The sequence below is a fragment of the Neolamprologus multifasciatus genome, chromosome 15, assembly GCF_963576455.1.
Source record: "Neolamprologus multifasciatus chromosome 15, fNeoMul1.2, whole genome shotgun sequence".
Taxonomy (NCBI): domain Eukaryota; kingdom Metazoa; phylum Chordata; class Actinopteri; order Cichliformes; family Cichlidae; genus Neolamprologus; species Neolamprologus multifasciatus.
In genome coordinates, this window is record NC_140453.1 from 11524844 (window position 1) to 11548112 (window position 23269).

At 39.2% G+C, this 23269-nt stretch overlaps 1 protein-coding gene and 1 long non-coding RNA gene across 4 annotated transcripts in view; both read right to left on the bottom strand.

Annotated features, from left to right (window-relative positions):
* sash1a (SAM and SH3 domain containing 1a) overlaps positions 1 to 23269 on the bottom strand; it is a 163211-nt gene that overhangs the window by 96322 nt on the left and 43620 nt on the right. The window lies entirely within an intron of this gene.
* LOC146501667 (uncharacterized) overlaps positions 7038 to 23269 on the bottom strand; it is a 55429-nt gene continuing 39197 nt past the window's right edge. Inside the window, exon 2 of the long non-coding RNA XR_014869349.1 lies at positions 7038 to 20387. This is a non-coding gene — a long non-coding RNA (uncharacterized LOC146501667). The remainder of the gene's footprint in view (positions 20388 to 23269) is intronic.

Sequence of the window (23269 nt, forward strand, 5' to 3'; positions counted from 1 at the left end):
CTTTCTAAGACGATGGCAAAAACAATCGGTATTCTCTTATTTATACATTGTGTATCCTGACAAAGGCGACATCACAGGCATAATACTTCTCTCATCAGCTCTTGGTTTCTGCAGCTGAATAATTTGTTGTTGTTTTTATTCAGCCGTTCCCAGCATGAGGCTTTGAGATAAAGAAGAGTGGTTCGAGATGAGCTGGAGGAAGACAAGGCCCATCATGTTCAACCCACAACAATGACACATCAAAGAAGAGGCGCCGGCCCACAAAACTCCAGCTGTCAGACTGTATCTGTGCTGATCTATGACCCGAGTCAGGCTGCGGCACTTTCAGCTGCGAGCACTAGCTTCGTGAGCAAAGAAGAGAGCTCTACTGTAACGTGTATAAACACATACACATATTTTAATGGCAGCATACCCATTTGATAGCTGGCTGTACCACTGTCAACACATCTTGCCTCTGAAAAAGTTTTCATCTGACTCCCAGTGGAAAAAGTCTTAAAATAGCTTCAGCATAGTTCTCGATTTGATTAGAGTTAAACAAAAGGACCCCGAACAGGAAACAGGACTATATTAAAAACTGAAATCATGCAGTGCATTGAAGACAAACCAAAAATGTCAGAATGACAAGACAAGCTGTCAGTCTTGCAGAAATAAACAAATAAAGTGGGTGGTTTGTCTTCCTTCTTCACCACTGAAAAACAAAACAAAAAAAACCCGTCTTTGTTCACATACAACACTTTTTTTTTATTACACCAGTAAATTTACTATACTGGCAAAAAAAAAAAAAAAAAAGAGGCAAAAAACCGTAATGATAACATGTTTGACAAGCTATGGACCAGCTGTCTGTCTATCACTTTTCTGCTGGCCAAGAATGTTGGACATGTGACAGACAGCCTGGCAGCTCTATGTTCCTCCAAGCCTTTTCTGAATTGCAACTGCCTGGAATTAGTTCAGTCATAAAGTTAACACCGTGATCAATGAGCTGTCTTATGGGAACGCTTGTTACCCATCGCCCTCGTCGGAGACGTAACATTTCATCACGTATCAAAGCAGTTTATAATCAGATCACACCCTGAGGTAATATCATCAAACATGGAAGTGATATTAAGAATACAAACTGTAATTAAACTTCCTGACACATTCATCAAGCTGTGAATAGGATGAACTCAGTGGTCAGAGGAATGAGTCTTCTTAAAGTGCCTGCTGGAACAAGCTTAGAGGCCTGCTGTTAACTCAAAAAACAGACTCGGGAACCAGAGTCCTTTAAGGTCAACTTTCTGGCCAATTGCACAGCCAATCAAAAAGCAGGGATTGCTAAATGGAGGGTAGTTAACACAATCAACTCAAACTTCTTAGAGGCGAAACACTCATTGACCTTTTCTACACATTGTTTTCAAAAAGAGAGCATTTTCCACTAGAAATGGTTACCTACCTACCTCACCTGATACAATATTTAAAATTGGGAAACACACATATGTAAAGGCCTAAATGGATCACTTTCAGATGACAGGGACAAAACAACAAATATGACTCTGCTCTTGGAGTTGTTACAAAGAAAGACGACTATTCCAATGCGAGTCTAAAGCACAAGACTGCAATTCAGGGTGCTGCTTGGAAATAAAAGCCTCAAAGGATCGTAGAACTTTTTTTCTTTATAACACAAGTGCTTTCTTAAATTTTGTATTCCTATTATGTTTTCTTCTACTGTAAGCAGTGTTGGTCAAGTTACTTGAAAAAAGTAATCAGTAACTAATTACTGATTACTTCCCCCAAAAAGTAATCCCATTACTTTACTGATTACTTATTTTCAAAAGTAATTAATTACTTAGTTACTTAGTTTTTTAAAACACGATTTACAACCTGAATAGGTAATAAAGCGATAGATCTTTCAGCCCAATTCTACTTTTTCTGCATAACCCATCATACAAAATGTAATCAAATGGTAAAGTCTCTTTTTCTTAACTTGTTTTATCAGTTTTAATCTTTTAACTTTATGTATCAAGTAAAAATTTAATTATATGCACCATTCTCTGACTTGAAGAATATTCAAGTCAAATATTAGTTTAACATTTAAACCTATTTTCTGCACATTCCAGCACATAAAATAAAATATTTTTTGTGTTTACACTCAGTCTTTCAAATAGATGCAAGTAAAACACAGCAGAAAATAAATAAAGTCAAAGACTAGCTGTCCCTTTTGCTCTATTTTCACCTGTAAAGCAGGAGTGGGGTAGGCGGAGGTTTACCCTGGTGCAGGTGTGCTGCAGCGGTCAGTTGAAGAATCCACGAATTTCTCTGTGAATTTCCCATTACGTCGTTGCGCACTCTTGCTTGTTTAGTTTTTGTTTTTTTTTTCGCTGTAAAAAGAAGTTTTCTTCCCACGCACAACGGACGCTAATGTTTTTGCCACTTTTTATGGAATCAAACTTAAAGTAAGGTCAGTACTTCCACGCTTTAAACGCTGCACGCTCATGCTCTCTCCTGTACTCGATATATTATCCATTGTTGATCTACACACAGCTGTTGTCCCGAACGTCGCACTCGCTTACATCATTGTCATGAGACATTCTCGCAACAACAACAAAAAAAAATAAAAAAAATAAAAAAAATAAAAAAATCACGGTTTTAGTAACGCAGTATTCCTACAGGAAAGTAACGGTAATCTAATTACCGTTTTTGCGATAGTAATCCCTTGCTTTACTCATTACTTTAAAAAAGTAATCAGATTACAGTAACACGTTACTGCCCATCTCTGACTGTAAACTTTTAGTTTAAGCTTTTGGACTGAAAAAATAAAAATAAAAAACAATGTTCCAGTCTTGGATTAAAAATTTCCAACATTAAAATACCATCCAGAGTTTTTCGTGTGTTTGAGAAAACCCCAACATGTAAGGTAAATGTTCTTTATTGTCCCTAAATGGCACGACATGCGAATTACCCCACTGGAAAGAAATTGGTGCATGCGAGCTCATTATTGTTCTGTTGTTGCTTTGAGGATTGCAATTCAGCGCAGCATAAAAGGAACACAGATGAAGCCAATCATTAAAACTATTTGCCCTAGTCTGGAATCATTAGTGCCGATTACAGTCATGCAATCCCTCTCCATCGGGAGACCAATAATACATCAGTGTGTGATTAAGTGAAAAGTGGGAATCTTTGCAAATAAACTGCAACTATTCTCAAGGAAAAAACAAAACAGATTCAGCTTAGTAAGTACTTGGCAAATGTTTGGAAAATGTGTGCCTGCTTGTGCAAGTGAGCTTGGCTATACCTGTGGTTTGTGAGTCACCTTAGTACTGGAGGTCTACATTCTTTAATGTGCGTGTCTATGTCTGGCTTTTCAAACCACAGACCGAGCACTCAGAGCACACCACTATCAGAGACACCAAGACCCATTTAAAGCCATGACAAAGATAACAACAGTCAAGTGAACTGTCACACCTGACGTATAGACCATCGCCAGTTAAGGATCATGTGACAGAAATCCTCTCAGTGGAAAATATTCCATCGCGACAAAACCGAACCCTGACCAGAAAGTCGTCACTCACGACAATAATCAGATGTTAGCCCCGGTCCAGTTTCGATGTGTCCTCTTGACCTTGCAGATGTGACTTTGTTTCATGAACAATAGCTATGCCTCAGAAATAACAGAGTGTAAAATATATCACAATTACTGCTACTCAGCCCTTCCCTGGTTTCTCCATAATTCATGTGAAATAGTAAAAAGAATTGCCACATTGTTAACAACATTTACAACAGCTGCACACATTGTTAGGATCGACGTTGAACTTTGAAGTCATTATAATGTTTTTTTTCTTTAGTCTTGCTATGACAATTCCTCAGAATAGTGTAATGGAAACAAAAAAGTCAAGCAGTTCCTTTCTCAGCCACGGAGTTACAGCTGTGTACACTAGATGTCACTTTAACCAGTCACCATGTCTCCCAGTTTGTTGGCGAGCAAAACACTTACAATGCTTAAGAAGTGTATTAGATCATTTCCCAGAAAACAATAAAAGAAATATATTAGAAATGTACAGAAAACTTCTTTAAAACTAAAAATTAATTCATATTTTTATAGCCAAATTAACTATCAACCACTAAAAACCTTTTTTGTTTATAATGCAAGTAAATAACTAATCTGGTCTCTTAAAAAAAAAAAATGTTTTATACTATTTTGATTAAAGACCTTGCACAAACAACCACTAGACAAATTATTTTGGTAATTAGCAGTACTATGAATTCAGGGCAGCTGTGGCATAAACATTAGATTAGATGTTGGCTAATACATTGATTAGGCACTAATATATTATATATACATAACTCTCCAAAAAGTTGATTCTGTTCATCTGGACGTAGTGTTTTGTGGGAGAAACGCTTCGTCACTCATCCAAGTGCCTTCTTCAGTCTCAGCTGACTGCATTTTTCCCCAATCTTATAAACAGTACATTTTCATAATGACTGAAACCATACATAAATACAAATATATACACAAACACACATACACACCATTAAATCATGGAATTCGGGATTCTTAAGACCAACAAATGCTTCAGTCTAAAATACCTTTCTCTTAGTTTCTCTATTAGTTCTGGAACTAAGGAGTGCATTTTGGGAGAATGTTCTTTTTTCCCCTCAGCACACAAAAAAAGACTCCCCCCCCCCCCCCCCAAAAAAAAAAAACCAAACAAACAAACAAACAAACAAACAAAAAAAAAAAAAAAAAAAAAAAAAAAGCCAAACAAACATGCAGGCCTGTGAAAGTTTCTGTTCTATGTCTCTGCATATTGTCATAATGAAACTCTGATTGAACTGTAATTAGTTAACAATGTAAGAAGCATTTTCTGGCTTAAAATGTCGAGCAGAGAGGAGAAAAAAATGTATAAGATTAATTTACACTGTAAACTTCTGAGCATAGCGGCCATATACTTACAATCTCAAGTTGTGGCGCTGATGATGAATATTTCATCACCATTCCTTTTACACATTTTCACAGTTCAAAGCTCTGATCATTGGGGCACATACTGATGACTACAAAGTTCCGTCTAAAAGGCTAGGAAAGGCTACATGTTAACGCTACCAAAAGGGAATAACTGATTACAAAGAATGACAAATTACAATTTTTAAAACTTGGCTGCATGTTGCAGTGCAAGACATCGAAACATAGAACGAAATAATTAGCTAAACCACTTAAATATGATACAATATTTAAAATGAAAATATGACATTTTCTTGCACTTATAATAATAAAAATAAAGTTCAGGAACTTTCTCCATGATGCACCAAATTGTTTTATTGGGCAACACGTCTATACAGCAGGAAGACCAGTTTGGCATCATTACTTTTGTTATAGCATAATGGTGTTGCAATAGCAGTAATCGGTGCGTTGCATGCTTTAGATTTGGTAATTGCTTCATCTTACTGAGATAGGAAAGGCCTTCTCTGATATAAAATAAATACAAATCAAACAACAACATATCAGATCACACCCTGAGGTCATATCATCAAACATGGAGGTGATGTAATATTACAGGCCACCCCTATACTTTTAATACTTTTTACTGAATGTGTAAACAACATCTCTATTTGAGAGAGAAACTAAAACAGCCATTCATCCATCTATCCTCTACTGCTTATCCAATTGAGGGTAGCCTATCCCAGCTACCATAGGGTTGGAGGCAGGGTACATCCTGGACAGGTCACCGTTCTGTCACAAGGCTCACACAGAGCCATTCACACCCTTTGGATTGTGGGAGGAAGCCGGAGTACCCAGAGAGAACCCGGGGCAGAACATGGAAACTCCACACAGAAAGGCCCCAGCCAGCTGGTGGATTCGAACCTTGGACTGTCTTGCGGTTAAGCAAGAAACAGTGCTAACCATCACTGCACTTTGTTGGCCACCCAAACCTTTGACTTAAATATAAACTAGTGATTGGAAACAATTTACGTGTTGGTACAGTTTGCAACTGGAACCTCAGTTGCTGGTTAGTAATGTTAAGGAAAGTATTCTGCTCTGATATTAAGCAATGTTTCTCAAGTGTTAATTACTTGCTTCCCTGTCATAAACACAATTCCACCAAAACAATACCATTAAAACATGTGGTTTCTCTTATATTAAACGATGAATCATATCAAAGGAAATAATACTGGAACAAGATGAGTGTTTTTCTTTTTCTTTGATCCAAAACTGGATTGAGACCAAAGAGTCACATTCCAGAGGCATTTTAAGGATTAATCATGCATTCCTTGCTACATCCAGCCTTCCATTCCCAGGAGTGCCACTCACTTCATTAAAGTCCTGAAGGAGTTTTCCATGGAAAATTATTTCGGCTGTGCAGTAATTACAGTGAGGCATAATAAGCATAAAGATACAATTTTTTTAAAAGTGGATATGCAAGGTGTTTGTCAAAAAGGACTCAATTTTATGGTTATCTAAACAGTAACAGAGTGCATGTGTTTAAACTATTTAAGCACAAGTAGCATCGACCTTACACAGCTTTACCCTAGACCCACCCAGAGTTTATAATAATCTGTGCAGAAAGACCACAGCGTTTGATTCCACTATAAACATAACTCAAAACAGCTGATGTAACGTTCAGCAATATCGAATACTGAGAACATTATAATAATTGTCAGCAAATAAAATTACATCTTCGGGCCAGCTGCACTGAAAGGAATCCACAATGGGACCATAATTTAACTCAACTTTACAGTTTAATACACGGCGACAAAGGACACAAACAGTGTGTAAACTGCTGGTTGCGAGGTTGAAAGAGGTGAAAGAGAAGGCGGGTTAGATCTTTTCATCAGCATGGTGCCATCCGCTGGGAGTCCTGCAAGGTGCAAGAGAAACGTCTTGACTGGGAGCCCTGCTAACCCCGAGTCCCACTGTGCTCCACAGGCTAACAGTGCTCAACCATCCAAGGCTAGCCAGAGAGATAATAGATGGCAATGGTTGACAGCTCTCTAAGGAGCCCCCCTCCCTGTTTGAGAGAGACAATAAAGGGAAGCTGGAGGAACAGAGGGGTATATATAATCTGCAGTTTCTTTTTTTTTTTTTGAAGCACTGAGTTTGGGAGGAGAGTATATGAATGCAATAAGTGCATTTGAAGCTTTAATTCAGTATATGTAAATATTCACAGGCTACAACAGGAACTCCTATTAACACATTATCCTGGGAGTATCAACTGCAGGCCATTTATGATATCTATTGTTTCAGGATGGTGAATATTTTACGTAGTTTTTCCTGTCACCATTTCAACTTATTGTCATCTTTTTTTAAGCCCCCCCAAAATCCTGTGATTATTTCAAATCATTAGATATTTACTTTCTCATCCTATTCTGACCTTTTCTGAGCATGTTTTATTTTGAGAGAATCAGAATGTTGTTTTGCTAGGACTGAAGTTATAGACTACTTAAGCCTTCTGTGTGTTTTCTCACACAACTCCAGCAATCTTATTTACATCCAACAGATTACCGAAAGTAATTGTTAGGTTGATGGAGATGCTCCCTCAAAAAACAAAAAAGTAAAATACAGTAAAAACTAACTGATGCACTTCCATGTAACGGCAGTGGGATTAATAACATTTCCAAAGCCTACAAGTTTGTAAGCTTCTATGTGTAGCATCACCTTACAAGGATTATCCCTTGGCTCTTCGACTGAAGTGATTTTCAAGTGTCTGTTTTTCCACGCAGCAGGCACATTTGATCAACAGCTCGACTAGATTTGGCTCAGCAATGGCCTTAGCAACTAGAAAGAGTATATTGGAGCGGCTTTAGCCAATTTCACTCACAGTTCCAATCTGTAACACACAATACAAAGCTGAAACTTGTTTTGTAAGAAGAACCCAGTGCAGGTGGCCATCTGTCATTATGCATACACTCCAGGTGACATTACCATCTGCTGCTCTTTAATTTCTCACCAGAGTCGCCTTTAAATATGTAGATGAAGTGGACTAGACAGTTACCAGTGGAAATATAGGAAAACTACAACAACTGCCAATCTTTAAAAGACACACACACACGTGTGTGTTTATATCCTTGTGAGGACATGTCATTGACATAATGGTTTCCCTAGCTGCTTACCCTAACCTTAACCATAACCCAATTGTAACCCTGAGACTAAAACCACATTTTGAGTCTCAAAAATGCCTTCAAACTCGTGGGGACTGGGATTTTGGTCCCCACAAGAGCTGTCGGTCCCCACAAGTATAGTTTGGTCCCCACGAAGGTCTTAATACCCATCCACACACAGACACACACACACACTTAATGTTTTGTTTCTTTTGGGTATACAGTGGGTGCCAAAGAGGTCAGAAACAAGGCGGCCTGCCCGCCGCTATAGAATTCTACCATTCTTGTCCACAAATCTTCTTCCACTCCCTGGGGCCACTGCAGCCATGTTCCACTCCCAGACAACATGCCAGTGACAGAGAAAATAAATAAACAGGCAAATAAATAAATAAACCTTTCCATTTCATGACGCTCCCTCGCTTTTGCCCTCCAGCTCTTTCAACAGACATCTGTGCTCCTGTAACAACGTGCCAGTGTCACTGAAGTAACCGAGATACAAGGACAAGGTCAACCTCGGTAAAAAAAATAAATAAATAAAAATTTAAAAAAAGGAGTTTTGTAAAGGTCGGGCTAGAGAAAAGCGATATCCAGAAGATGCTGCTTTAATAGCAGCTTGTTTTGTTTTGGGGTTTTTTTTAACATATGCACATAATACAAGCCTGAATTCATTCTTTCACACAGTAAAGCAATAGCAACATCAAATTTGGGCAGCAACAAAGCATAATCACAATTACCAAGACCTCATGAATAATAAGCAGGTTAAAAACCACAGAGACTCTGTGCAAGCAACGGATGACTGCTAAACTCATTAAAATCATAATGCGTGCATTCACATTCCCAGAGGACTTACAGTACAATACTGAAAATAAAGTTGGATTTGAGGTATGAAAGCATTTTGGAGGAGGGCACGTACACATGTCTCCTATATTCTTTAATTTAACACAGTAGGAGACTCACTTAGATTAAAAAAATAATTTTCAAAAAGAAGACAGAGAGAGAGTGAGAGAGAGAGAGCATGCTGCTCTGAGCATGCTCAAAGGGGGAGAGCGAGATAAAAGGTCCATCTCTCCAGACCACTTTTGTATCTGGGAGGCAGATTTTGTCCCAGTTGTCTTCAGTGGTGAGAAGAGAAGCAGCGGGGGGAGGAGTGAAGACAAGGGGAATGGGAGGCCAGCGTTGGCTGGTAACGTCAGTGCCCTGGTTTTACTGGCATCTGCTGTTCAGCACACAAATGCAGTATCACGCGGAGTGGCAGTAATTGGTGCTCAGAGAAGCCACGTGAGGCCAATCAAGGAGCTGTTCAAGTACATGTTTGCGTATTTGTTTGAGGGCGTCTGTGTATCTGCATCTGTCTGAAGAATTACACTTGCAGGGGAAGCTTCTTTGATTTTGGCTTCTGGCCTTTTTTTCCTCCACTGGGTGGGGGGTCCGGGTGTGGGGATTCCATGCATTCTTGACGTTATACCCAAGTGTTTCTAAGATTACTGTGGCAGTGGCATACATGAGCTCATTTTAGTCAGTGTTCACATCTGCAAGCATCTCCCCCTGACAACACTTTGAGATGTGCCCTCAGCTCTGTCATTGGAGATGGTTGGACATCATCTAGTTCAGTTTAAGCATCAGCTACCGCTCACAACTGGTCACCCTGTGCTGTAGCAGCTGGATCTCCAGTTTTGATAGTAGCTTTCTTCCTCGATTTGCTATTGTTATAGCACTGAGCAACCAGGTGCTTCTTGGGGTGTTGGTCTTCTGCTTCTGAGGCCTTAAAACACTAGTCCTCACTGGTTTACACTGTAAAAATTCCTAAATAATATTTTTGCAATAAATATGCTGAAATAGGCATAGCTGTAAAAATGTTCCTCAAGTTTCCCTATCAATATTTTTTACTGAGAACACAAAACATGATATATAATAAAAGATAAATAAATACTGATAAACGATATTTGAGTTTGTGTAAAAAAAATGAAAATCATAAATCAGGCACATGTCTCCTGGACTACGCGCATGTTGAAGTAAACCTTTTTGATTGCCCTCTCTCATCTCGGTTGTACCACACAAAAACACAAACACACACCTATGCAATCTCAATTCCCAATTAACTTCCTTCTCAAATAAACACCCAAGGAAATATGAGCGATTGCCGCGACACTGACAAACGCTTCCATCGATTTCTAACACGACTTTATATTTCAGTTAACACTACAATCAATCGTTGCCGTCTGCTCTCCGCAAGTATTAATTGTGCCGAGAGGGTGAAAATTACCAGATGTGTGCGCGGAGTTCACGCTGGAAGGCTGGAGTGTGACTTATTGACCAGTTCATCCTTTTCCAAGTGCTGCCATTTTAGATTTCAGTGTAATTACAGCCTCACTGGGCAATCTGTGCCATCGACCGCCTCCTCCAAACAAACAACTCCCTACAGGCTGGGATTGCCGGTGTTAGTTGCCACAAGCAGAATAATGGGGGCATGAAACACGCTCGTACTGTGGAAGGCTGTAGAGAAAGATGTCTGTATCTGCACAAACAAACAAAATTAATGTGCGCGCCTCTATTCTAAGCAACAGGGGACATACATTCTTTAACAACTATACCGGGCACTGACAGCTGGTCTGCTGTATATACAAATTTGATAAGTGGAGGCTTAAACACTTGCTTTTATGGCTTCACACTGAAGTTTGACTTGTGTGTCGCAGAACTCATCAGGCCAAATTCAAACAAATGTATGTAGAAAGTACTACTAAATACTGTTTACATATAAGCTGAAGCTTACAATTATATCAAAGTTTAACAACTGCACTATAACACACACAGACAAACAAGGTGAAAACAATAATGGTGCCACGGCATATAATATTACCTAAAACTGTGATTTTCTTTTGACTCATCTATTCTAGTCAGGTCTACCATTTCCTCTTTCTTTTTCAGAAATCCACAGAGCATTTCTTCAACTTCTATGCCGTCTCTTCCCTTCTCAGAGGAAATGAACATCATATACCTTGGCAGAGTGAGGCTGACAGGGAATAGTACGGAGCTATCTTAATGAGCTGAGCTCAGGGCTGTTTTGGCTTCTCTCCCTGTCAGCATGTACAGGGGAAGAAAACAGACATGACAGCACTCCAAATGTTTGATAAAGCCATGACATCTAACACACAGCATATGGCCGCGGGTCTTTTGAAAACACCCAGAATACAAGTATTACACCTACATCTTCCTGGTTCTCGTTATGGCATTTGGATCTGATCAAATGGCCTATAAACAAGAATATATACACTTACAGGCATGTTCTTAATCTAAGAGTATGACTGACTGTAACATCATTGCTGGTATTGCTGTTACTTTTTGACCCTTCATGCCTGTATTTCACAAAATCTTTTGCAACCATAAAATAGACATAAAAATAAAGTAGAAATTTGAAACTGCTAATAAGTTAGATGGGCCCGCTCCTTTTCAGGTTGGAAGATGTGGCACTTTGGCTCAGAAGTGTTCCCGTGTAGAAATTCCCATGACATAATCATGCTTGTTTTTAAATGCAGTGTCGTCTAAAGCAGCGATCCCCAACCCCCGGGCCTCGGACCGGTACCGGTCCGTGAGTCGTTTGGTACCGGGCCGAGAGAGTTGAGGCTCAGGTGTGAAATGTATGGTTTTCAGGATTTTTATCGGTTTTCAGCGTTATTTTGTTATCGTTTTTATCGTTTACTCGGTTTTCCTGGGTCTTTTCACGTGTGTTATGAATAAATCTTATTTTTTTCCCGGTACCGGGACTAGTTTTATTTTGTTGTGTTTATCCGCGACACTTTAAAGGCCGGTCCGTGAAGATAATGTCGGGCATAAACCGGTCTGTGGCGCAAAAAAGGTTGGGGACCGCTGGTCTAAAGGGCCAAAAGATCACGGTCATCCAATACTGATCTTTTACCAGTTTCTCCAGTACCCTGGCATCTTTTGATAGGATCGTGTACTGTAGATAGATCCAAACACTTTTTTAAGGTTAAGAAAACATTCAGAAATTGTCCCGTAATTTGGAAACTTTTATTTTTGCAGATGGGTCAACCTGCATAATCTTGCTTCTGAGAAACTCAGCCTTTCTAAGATGTCCTTTTTATACCCGATTACATTACCAGCCTGTTACGAATAACCCAAACACTTGCTTCTTCAGCCTTTTGTTGCCTCTGTCCCAATGGTGGCTATTAAATTCAAAGAGAGCTAATATTTTTAATTAAAGAATAAAATCTTAGTTTAAACATTTGATATGGGTTTGTGAGATTTACAAATCATTGCAATCGTTTTTTTATTGGCATTCTGTTTTACAGTTTGTCCCCATTTGTACGAATTGAGGTTGTAGTTTTAAACATGAATCCAGGCAGAGAACTCAGTGGCATCATCACAAGATAGTCTCTTGTTAATTCTACAATCCAAACGTGTCCTCTCCATTGTAACCCATTGTTGTAAAATACAGAGATTTGACAAGACTTCCCAAAGCCTTTCATTGTGCTCACCAGTGAGAACACTCACATTATTGGGGGCTGTGATAACTGCTTATGCAAGCACATTGTGGCAGGCAGAGGGATAGGGTTTTCTATAAAAGAAAAAAAAACTTTTAGACAGAGCTGAAGGGATAGATTTTAGTGAAACAAATAAAAAAAATAAAAAAAGTCTTGGCTTGCTTTGTTGCATTTCTCCAAGACAAATGATCACTATCTGTAGCCTTTGCTGGAAAAATTGGATTTCCACACCTCGAGTAAATTGATTCTCTCTGTGTTACAAATAGTTTTAAGAGAGACGGCAAAGTCCTGCAGAGAACCACATAATAGTATGGTTGCCTGTTCATTGGAGGAATGCCTGTGTCTGTCTGGACCACGATGATGATGTCACTGGTGAGACTTTACCCAGAGTGCTGTTTGCACATCTGGGACATGTTAATGTGGTGAAAATGAGGGATTTTAGGACTTCATACTTCGTCACTGAGCCTCATCTTATATCCTAATCCTGCAATCATGGACACAGTTCTGGACATCTAGTCTACAGTTATCATTGTATCAATAACTTTTTGATGTTTTAATGAGACAGATAAACAATTAAATCAGGACTGATACAAATTGATCAAAAGGAATATGAAACAGATTGACTGATGTCTCCCTACCTTATGCACAGCCACATATTCTGAAAACGGGCTGTTTTATGACAACCATTAACCAGACAAGGCAGCGAGGGGCAGCGGGGATCTGAGAGATGGAGATCTCTGACTGGGACAGGCATGACTTCAAAGCAGCCAGGATCAATGATGCCATTTGCCTATCGATCCCCTCTACCTCTCAAGAGAGAATGATCCATCAATAAGGCTCAGCTATGGGCTGGAGAGGGATTAGGTACTCAGCTTTAATCTAAGTCCTTTTACTAAATTTGAGCTAAATCCCCTTTGTAATCAGATGTATAGTATCCATTTAGGTATTAGAATAAATTCCTGCACTGCTTCAGATTTACAGATAACATGCAGACACAATAAAGACACAATAAAAATAAAAACTGCACAATTAAATCTATTCTACAAATAAGCCTACATTTAATAATAAAATTGTTTCTCGTCTCTCCTTCAAAATGACGTTTAATCAGTGCACTCTGTGTTGCTTTAACTCAATTTATAGTTTATAACGAAGATGCTGTTTGTCTTGGCAAACAGGGGTTGGGCATCCAAGCCAGTAAAAGGTCACATCTACACATACAAGCCTGCCCGGCATATATTTTCCCCTCTGCTGCGAACATAAAAATTCACACCACCATCTACTTACCTTGGCTGACCTCGGTGTATGAAAATCACTGATTGCCTCCCCTTTTTCACTTAGATTTCTTTCTGGCTTTCCAGCAGAGCCATACATGGATTATGTAACAACCATTAAAGTCATTCCTAGCAATAGGGATCTCAAGTACAAGCTACTTTTTTGTCAAATGTGGTAAGACTTTGTGATATTGATTCCTTTATCTCACTAGGAAGCACTTCCAGTTGGCAATCTGTATCAGTAAGCAAAGCTTCCCTTGGACACAACTGAACTCTAATGACCTCGGGATGTATGGCAGATTTCTCGACACTGTGGGAAGCGGCAATTCTTTTAGACAAAGAGAGTGCACAAACAACAGGCTCAAAAACAGTATTTTATAGTGAAGCCCCGTAACTTATTATAAACAACCACCTAACCTTGAACTTCTCTGGAGAAATAAACAAACTTCTATTTTGGGTCATAATCACAGCTCTATTAGTCATCAGTCAGTGAATTATGGGAGGAAGAAACCACACAGAGATGGTATGTGGCTCGGGTATTAGTGGTTAAGGGGACTCTTAATAGCAGCTATCAGGGCTGGGCTGGATGGCAGCCTGCTGTCTCTGCCTGTCCTATTGATCAGACTTGGGATCTGTGATTGCCAGAAATAGTAGTTGATTCCAGAAGTTATTAGCAATGCCGGCGTCCTGTGAATCAGGAGAGCAACACCCCCTATCTTTAGTGTGGAGGACAAAGTAGGTGGAAATTTAAAAATAAAATAAAAATGACCATGACACAGTTGCAGACAACAATAAAAAAAATGAAGCATTTTAATGTTAGTACTCAGTCAATATATGGCTATGGTAGCTTTCAGTCTGTATATGTTAAAAGCAAGGCTGTAAAGTCATTTTCAGGCTATAATCCATCTGCACAAAACACTAGCATATATAGTATGCACAGTGTATATAATACAAGCACATTTTCCCAAGTCAAAAGTGTAGCGAGTAAAATTATCTCTAAAGTCTTTGAATGTGAAGACAGTCAGCACGGAGATAAATAAATACAAAGAGCAATGGAGTAGCACAACACCTACTTAGAGCTGAGAAATGAATTCACAGACTTGTAAACCTACTAAAGCCCCACAGAGATTTACCAGTTTACACTAACTGAAAAGAAGCATTAAATATAGCAAAAACATCATTACTTTGTCCAGCACGTTAATATAAAACATATTAAATGTAGCAGTAAACCCTTAGACATCTAGGATCAAGCCAGAAATAGCATTCAAAAAAAAAGATGATCCCACTCTGAACGAGGTACTAATAATGACTACCATTTCTCCTCAGGAAATTTAGTGGTGCTCTTGAGGCCATTTTGCAGACAACCGCATCTCTCTCTTCTTTCACTCTAGTTGGCAAAATGAGTCCCACATAAAATCTGTTTCAGGGCCCAGTGCCTCTTGTAGGCTTTCATTTCTTTATGGGTTTTCCAGCTGCCAGCCACCGATAACAAAAGCCATTGGCTCCTGAAGAGCACTCTTCACTGCCACAACCAATGGCTGTCATCCACCGCGTCATCTAATTACCATAACAAAAGATGCTTATCTGCAAGATTTTCAACACAGCACAAATACCTCTTTCTCTGTCATCCTCTTCATCTAAAGAAGGCCTCTACGTCCTCCCTATTTTAATATTTACATTCCGGCACCACTGTACCCCATTTGATCGTGACAGTTTTGGCAGTTTGGACAGGTGTAAGATATGCAAATGCTTTTGTGGCTGTTGTGCTGGTTTCACTTAAGTCACATCAAATATTCGTTTTCTTTAGATATTCGTCCGCTGTGGATAATCATGGTCTTTTTTTCCCTTTATAGTGCTAAACGACAAGAGTCCCAAACCTTATTACGTGGTTGCTTGTGCATGAATTGTAGCCCTCGTTCTTTGTTACTAACCGGAGAGCTGTATGACGGACTGCACGGCAAATACTTAATTAGTCACGTTTGACAGCTTTACCAATCAGATAGTGAATCTATTAGCAGCAGGTTTGTGGGTGAAAAGGAAATACCAATGTAGCCTAACGGCCACTGCAAAGCTTTGATAAGGATACCAAAGCCATGGTTTGGGAAACACTGATCAAAAAACCCCAAAACAGCTACTTCAATGTGCTGTAGTTTTTTTTGGTCTTCCAGTCCCATTCCCCAGTTTAAGTGAAAACTACCTGGGACTAAAATGATTGGCTGGAGTTCTGACATGGGCCAATAGATGTGGGCCTGTGCATCACATGCAAATAAAAATACAAAGATGCACCTGTGCCTTTGCAATTATGCAAAACCTCAAAAGACTAAAGGGCAGACTGACAATTTATGTGCAATACTGCAAACCTCGAATCACAGATGACACCCTTAAGGAGACACTACAGGTCAACGGGGGGGGGGGAACACATGTAAATGAGGCATTATGTGACTAAATATGGGCAGAAATGTGAACATTAGATAGCGCCATCTTCAAACTTCTGGTATCATTATGGCAGGATTATTATGAAAAATAAACAAGTTGGTCATGTTTCTTTTTCTTTTTTGGATGTAGTTATCTATTATGTGTAAAAGTATGATAGAATATCAACACATAGATGACAAATCTTCTGTATGTTACGCTTTAGGCCACCCAACATGTCCCAATATTACTAGTTCGAAAAAAAAAATGAGGAACCATGAGAACTGTTTGAAATCAATCTACACATTTAAGTTTATTTTACTTTAATCGCTTTGGAAAACACTATCTAACACGATTAAGGTGGTGGTTAGGATTAGAGATAAAGTTATGGTTGGGGTTAGGATTAAGGTTAGGTTTAGGGCTGTAATACACGGCTGGAACGTATATTACCACTGGGAGCGTCAATCTATTGGATTCCATCCACAACCCAGTGTGTATCATAGGAACACGGAAGGTTACCTTTCACGTTCATGAGGGACAATTTGTCTGTATATTACGTGGTCGGAATGAGAACGGGCTCAGAACATACACGGGAATAAAATGACAAAAGTTGGTAGATGTGAGATTTCTGGCTTAGCGTATGAGAAAAGAAAATTTATGAGAAAAAAAATTTACAAAAAAAAAGAAAAAAAAAAGAATTTTTTTTCCCGCAATTTCAAAAAAACATCACCATGAAAAATACCTCAACGATTTATTATTTTAAAATAATTCTGTTTCATTTTTTCTTAAATGCTATGTTTTAATATGCAAATCAAGTATTATCTCATTAAACATGCTGTAATTTGTACAAATGCCAGTGCTTTAGAATAAAGATGTAAATGTATGATATATTTTAGACATTTTCTTTGCAACAGTCTGAAAGAAAGCATATTATAGAACCAATATCTCAGTGTCTCGCCTTACTAAAAAGCCAAAACAAGATCATTGCTACTGGATGAGGAGTGTATGATTGAAAATGGACAATGCAGTGAACACTGGTGCAGCTTCCTGCCATAGATAATGTCATCACAACACAGTCCTGGTGGAAGGTTGGCTTAAGAGGCTTAGTGAACTGTCATGTCAGCTACAAGCCATTTGAACACGATACATTCACTGTGGCACGCATTCCTCACTGCCACGCTTAGAGATTCCGGGGCTTTATTGTCAAACATGTGGCTTTGTGTGCTCTTTGAATCCTGATGAGGTTTTTCTCACCACAGTTTTCGCAGACTGCACTCTCATTCGTGAAGCACTTTTGCTCCTGGCGAATAAGGCCCCACAATGGATCGTGTGACATAATGCAGTAACGTGTGAGGACTTTGAGTTAAGAAACATAAACACAGATTAACAGTTCCTATTTTTAAAAAGCATTTTTAATTTTAAAGATGCCATATACAGTTAATTGATTGCTAATGGGGTAAGACTGTGACCGGAGAGGTTTTACAGAGAAACTCGATACATTCCCCCTGACACTGAGTGCAGCAGAGTTATTTCATTTGAAATTTGAAATCACTTAGTGACTCAGCAAGAGCTAATTTGGGACACATGGCCTCTCAGCAGTGTGTTTTTGTTCTGGACGCCTAACTAACCAAATTCTAATCCACTCAGAGTATGTTTGCAAAAAACGTTGGGGCAGAAACACGTTTACCACTGCGTTGCCTCTATTAACAGCACTTTGTAAGCACTGAGGAGCTCGGAGACCAGATGCTGTAGGTTGAAAAGCAAAGATTTTATGATTTTCTTCTTGACCTCAGATTTCAACCGGTCAACAGCTTGAGATCCCTACATTTCCAAAGTTTTCATTTGATTTCTTTTATTTAATTTCAGCACATTCAGCATCAATGTGGCCTTGACAAATGTGAAAAGTACCCATGCCCTCAGGGATGGTGGGTTTTGAACTGTACTGACAAAATGCTGGATGCACATAGACCCCTTTTTTTTTTTTAGCTAAGAAGATGTAGTATGCATCTAAATCTCTTATAAAAGAAATTTAAGTTTTGATTCATAAGACATCTTGGACAGTTCTCCAGTTTACCTCAAGACATCTTAACTCGATACCCCTTGAAAGTCGACTAGAAGTAATCCTTGAAGCTCTGTCATACTTTAGGCCTGCTTCTAAATCAAAATGATTGGTTGTGTTTCAGAAGTTAGAGAGGCTGCCTATGCAGCTACCTTAGGGAAACTCCAGAATATATTCTAATGGCCAAACCACATCTTTTATATATGTGTCAAAGCTCGTGATTAAGGGTAGAGGGGAGGGCTATCAGATGTCTTCTTTAAGTGGGAAAGAATTAAAAGGTAGAAAAGGGCAGGAAAAGGTTGCACAGATCTGGATATTTTGGGGCAGGAAAGAGTTTTGCCTTGCAGTTGTTGCTGCAATGAACTGTGTTAACTGACAATGGCTTTCTACATGGAGTGATTACTAGTACTGAATGGAGTCTGTATATGATGAGGGTGATGAAATCCACAAATGTGTTGCAGTTTTATCCTCAGAACTCTTATTCTTAATTTGTTGAACCATCTGTCGATCCACTCTTAACAGGGTGGTTATCCCCTCCCTTGTCACTTTTTGTCTTAAAAGGCTTTTGATTACCCTGTCCTGATGATTATGTGCTGCTACCATCAAAGTCAAAATGAGCACATAAAGCATTCAACATGTTGTCTATGTCCTATTTTTAATGAGATGTGATTTAAATTACTTGCAAATAATTGCTTTCTGTTGTTATTTACATTTTACACAGCGTGCAATCCTTTTTGAAAGTGATACGATGGAGTAGAGTATGTGCTCTTATGCCAAATAAGATTACTGACAAGTGATTAACAATCATAGTTTGCTAGAGGCACATGTCAGAAGAAAATAAGTTGCTGTGTGCGAATATTTACGGCTCAAGTTTTGGAAAGTTGTAACAGATTATTATAATTGAAAAGATCTGAGGTTAACATTAAGGGACCTGTGCAAAGGTTTTGCAATTTAAACATCCAGACTATTTTTGATTTATTTGAAGTAATGTTGGCAGCCAAAAATAAGAAAAAAAAAAAAAAAAAGAGTAACTCAAACGCTGAGATATGACAGATACCCGAAATTTAACCTAAACCTAAGATTGTATATAAAAAACGTTTTTAAAAGGAGCTGCTCATTTTCAAATCATGAGAAATTGGCTTCTTTTAATCGATGTAGATGATTAAAATATGTAAATCGCGCCGTGTGAAGGTTAACCGTTTTTCTGAACGTCTTGATATTTGCGACACCTGTGCAACGGGAGACGGAATCAATTAAAAAAGGTCAATTACTAAAATGAAACGATACTCCCCCTGCGCTCAAACTGAAATCCCGATGCTGTGCTACTGAATTAGCTGCATTCACAGTGTGCAAAACCATATCACATCCACTGCAGCTATTATCCTGACCTTCATTAGAAAACATTTAATATGCTGCAGATTACAACCTCAAAACAACCTGGAGGTGATTACTTTTATTGGATAATTGAGGAAAGAAGATTCTGCCAGGGAAATAGTAGTTATAATATTTAACAATAAAGTGATTCTGAATGTTGTTCTGGCAACTGGAGGTCTAAACTTTTAAGAAACCAGGAAATGAACAAGAAATAAATATACTGAACTACAAGACAAATAATGCTGCTCATTTCTCAGAATTAAGCAACAAATAATTATTTCCACAGTTCCACACTGTCATCGATCAAAAATGCATTGAAGACTAAAACATTGATGTGTATGTGCTGCGTGGTGGCTGCAGGTCCACGCGCCTGTGGAGATGTGTCCACAATGCTCTACTTCCACATTTATAGGATACGTGTGTTTTTCTTGTTGCCCTTTTCTTATTTGCACAGCAACGTTTCTTGAGGTAAAGCTAATCAATTGTGTGTCTGTTTGTGTTACGCTGCGAACTGAGGGTGATCCGGAGAACAGCTTAAAGCAAAAGCACGGCTTTTAAGGTGAGCAGCTGTTCATTCAGCGTGTCTGAATACCGGGAGGAATGGGCTCGTGTCCCGAGCTGAGAAATGACTCTGTGTTCAAAATGATTCTGCACTTACCACCCCACAGCCCCGTGGACCCCTCGCGGCAAAACTCATCCACTTACCTGCAAGAGAGGAGAGACAAGAAAATCAATGACTACGCACTCAATTATGTCACATGATACCAAGGAAATGCTCCTTTTGATTGCTCCGGGGGAGAAAAGAAAAAACAAAAAAAAACACACCATATTGTCACAATATACTGCACGTGGTAGCTTATTGATATTTACACTTGTTACTTAATAACTAAAACTGTAAAAGGCAATACAAAACATGTTCCTTGGCATAGGACAAGGCACACTCAAGCTAAGGATGAGACGACTCCCATTTATTATTTGCTAATAAAATGGCTTTGCCTTTATTATACCACAAAGGACAAGCACCCTTTTATAACCTTGAGTCTGCTCTTTCAATCGTGATACCATCAAGCAAGATATGAATGCCTATTTGTCAAATATAGAGTGACGGAAATCCAATGTAAACACTAGGAAACAAATGGCATGGAACAAAGCCATTGTAAATTACCTTGAGAATAGCTAGATTCATCATGTTACATTTCTTACTATCTGCCTGTCCTACTATTACAGAGAGCGAATGGCTCAAAAGGCTCAGACCCGATCTCACTGTTAGTACTTATTGTACGTGATCAAATCTCTGCACACCATCACAGGCAGGTCCAAGACTGCAAGTGATAGATTTTTGCACATATCTGACAGCAGGGTAGCTATCAGCACTGATATCTGATGCTTTTAAGCATTAGCAGAAATCCTGCGATGAAGTATCTGAACTTTCAGTCACTTTTCTTTTATAATGATGAAAGAATAGCCAATCGATAGCCAGCCAAGATTGATCTACGTGGCACCAGGAGGAGACTACCATTAAAAACAAAGTGGTCCATTTTGACCACCTTAGTCCTTGTGCCTGTGCTGCCAGTTGATAGAATTTTATTTTTAGAAACATGTGACTATGGCAGGGGCGAGCTATAAATATGACTCGTTTTGAGAGATTGCATTCAATGCTGTGCCAATTTAGTTTTAGAGATAATGTGCAGATTTTTCTTCCAATGTGACAGTTGGTTGATTTCAGTTGACCAAGATTTCCTAAAAAAACCACACTCTCCCCCCCCCTCACCCCAACAATTCCAGGACAAAAGGCAACCACAGTAATGATCTGCTAACACAGGCAAGGGGCTAAAAACAAGACGCAGCTGATATATATTTAATGGGAACACAAGTTGAACAATAGAGGGAGAGCTGGATGTTTTGTTTTACACATTTCATATTAAAGCAAAGTTGGCAAAAAAAAAAAGAAAAAGAAATTTGTCATTTAATTAAGAAAAGCTTCATGCCATTTTTCTTCTTCAAACACGTCTGACCCTAATTGCCGTTAGTGCATTAATAAGCCACATGGTCTCCATAGTTCAGCATTCTATTAAACTAAAAAGTGAGGGGTGCTTAGTAAACATATTAAACGTACATTAACACTGGGACTGAGACAGATGGGTGTGAGAGTAAACCATGATTAACAGTTTTTAAACGCGTGTGTGCACGCACGCGTGTGCATCGCTGCCCAGCAGGGAGAAGTGTTGAGCCTCAAAACCCAGCATGTGGCCTTCGGTGAGTGACTTATCTCTGCATAGCTGATCAATAATTAACCATGGGACACGCTCTAATGAGGATGATACTGCACCGTTAGTAAGATAACACCTCAGCGCGAGGTACTGGACCACTACGATTTATTTAGATCCTCTCGTCACCCTATTAGTAATTGTCAGTTGGTTGATTAGCATATTTCACTTTATTGACTTGCTGAGTTGAACAACTGTCACTCTGTGTCTGCCATTATCCTTTTTGCACTTAAGAGCAAAGGAATTTCTGCATTCGAGCCTTTTTTATGTTTGACATGCTTTCTTGCTTGATGCAACCAGCTGTAACAGTTCTAGCAGCCCTCCGCTTTAGCACATCAATACATCTTCTGATGCTGTATGACACATATGGTAAGGACCATTTCTGAGACCATCCATTAGAGGGAGGATGGGCCCTTTCCCATCCCCGATACTTGTCTCTGCTGCCTCCCCCCACCAAGCACGTCGAGCAGACGGGTTTTAATAGGGCCCATTAATCAGCGGAGTCATCCACAAAAGGCCAGACTGTAATTCAGCATCTTTGGCAATAAGAAAGTGCTACCATGCATCATCACATCTGAACATGGACATGACTGGACAGCTCAGGACACCCTGGAACAATAAAGTTTTATATAAAATTTGGTGTATTTTGGGTCTCTTACGGTATTGTCCAAGTCAGACAAGCCTAGCAGTGAGAAGTAATTAATACTTGGTGCGGTGGTGATGTTAACAATGGCTAGCATGAGGCAGGTGCTGATAACTGCTTGAGACTACTCTGTGTCTTTCAGTAGCAGTTCTTAGACGAGCACAGAGAAAGTTCACTTCTCTATAAATACAGTGACATTATGGAGTAGTATTTGTAGCAGGAGTGAGACCCCTAACACAGAAATACGAGGCAAGTACACATACGCAAACCCAAAGAGTTCATCTTGAGTGAAAATAATCTTCGTCTAACTTGCAGCAAAGCCAGGACCTCTGTTTTCTGAAGACACCTCAGGCTTTACCAGTGCCATCTGCTACACCAATACCTTCTCACAGCAGAGCTGACTAAGGGCCAGTTGGCAACCAATCTGAGCAGAGCAAGACTCGAGAGATAACTGGCAAGAGAAAAACGCAGAAACTCAAGGTGGCCAAGTTTGAGCAAACATTAAATCTGTTCCCCTTGAAAGATAAGAGATTCCTTAAAAAGAAGGCCTTTAACTTAGACATGCAGGTGGACCGTTTCGATTTCCAAAGACCTGTCCTTCAAGACATTGCGCTATTTCCAGCTTATAATACCTGCCAATGCTCATACTTTCCCTGTGAAAACCACGATTAGATTAT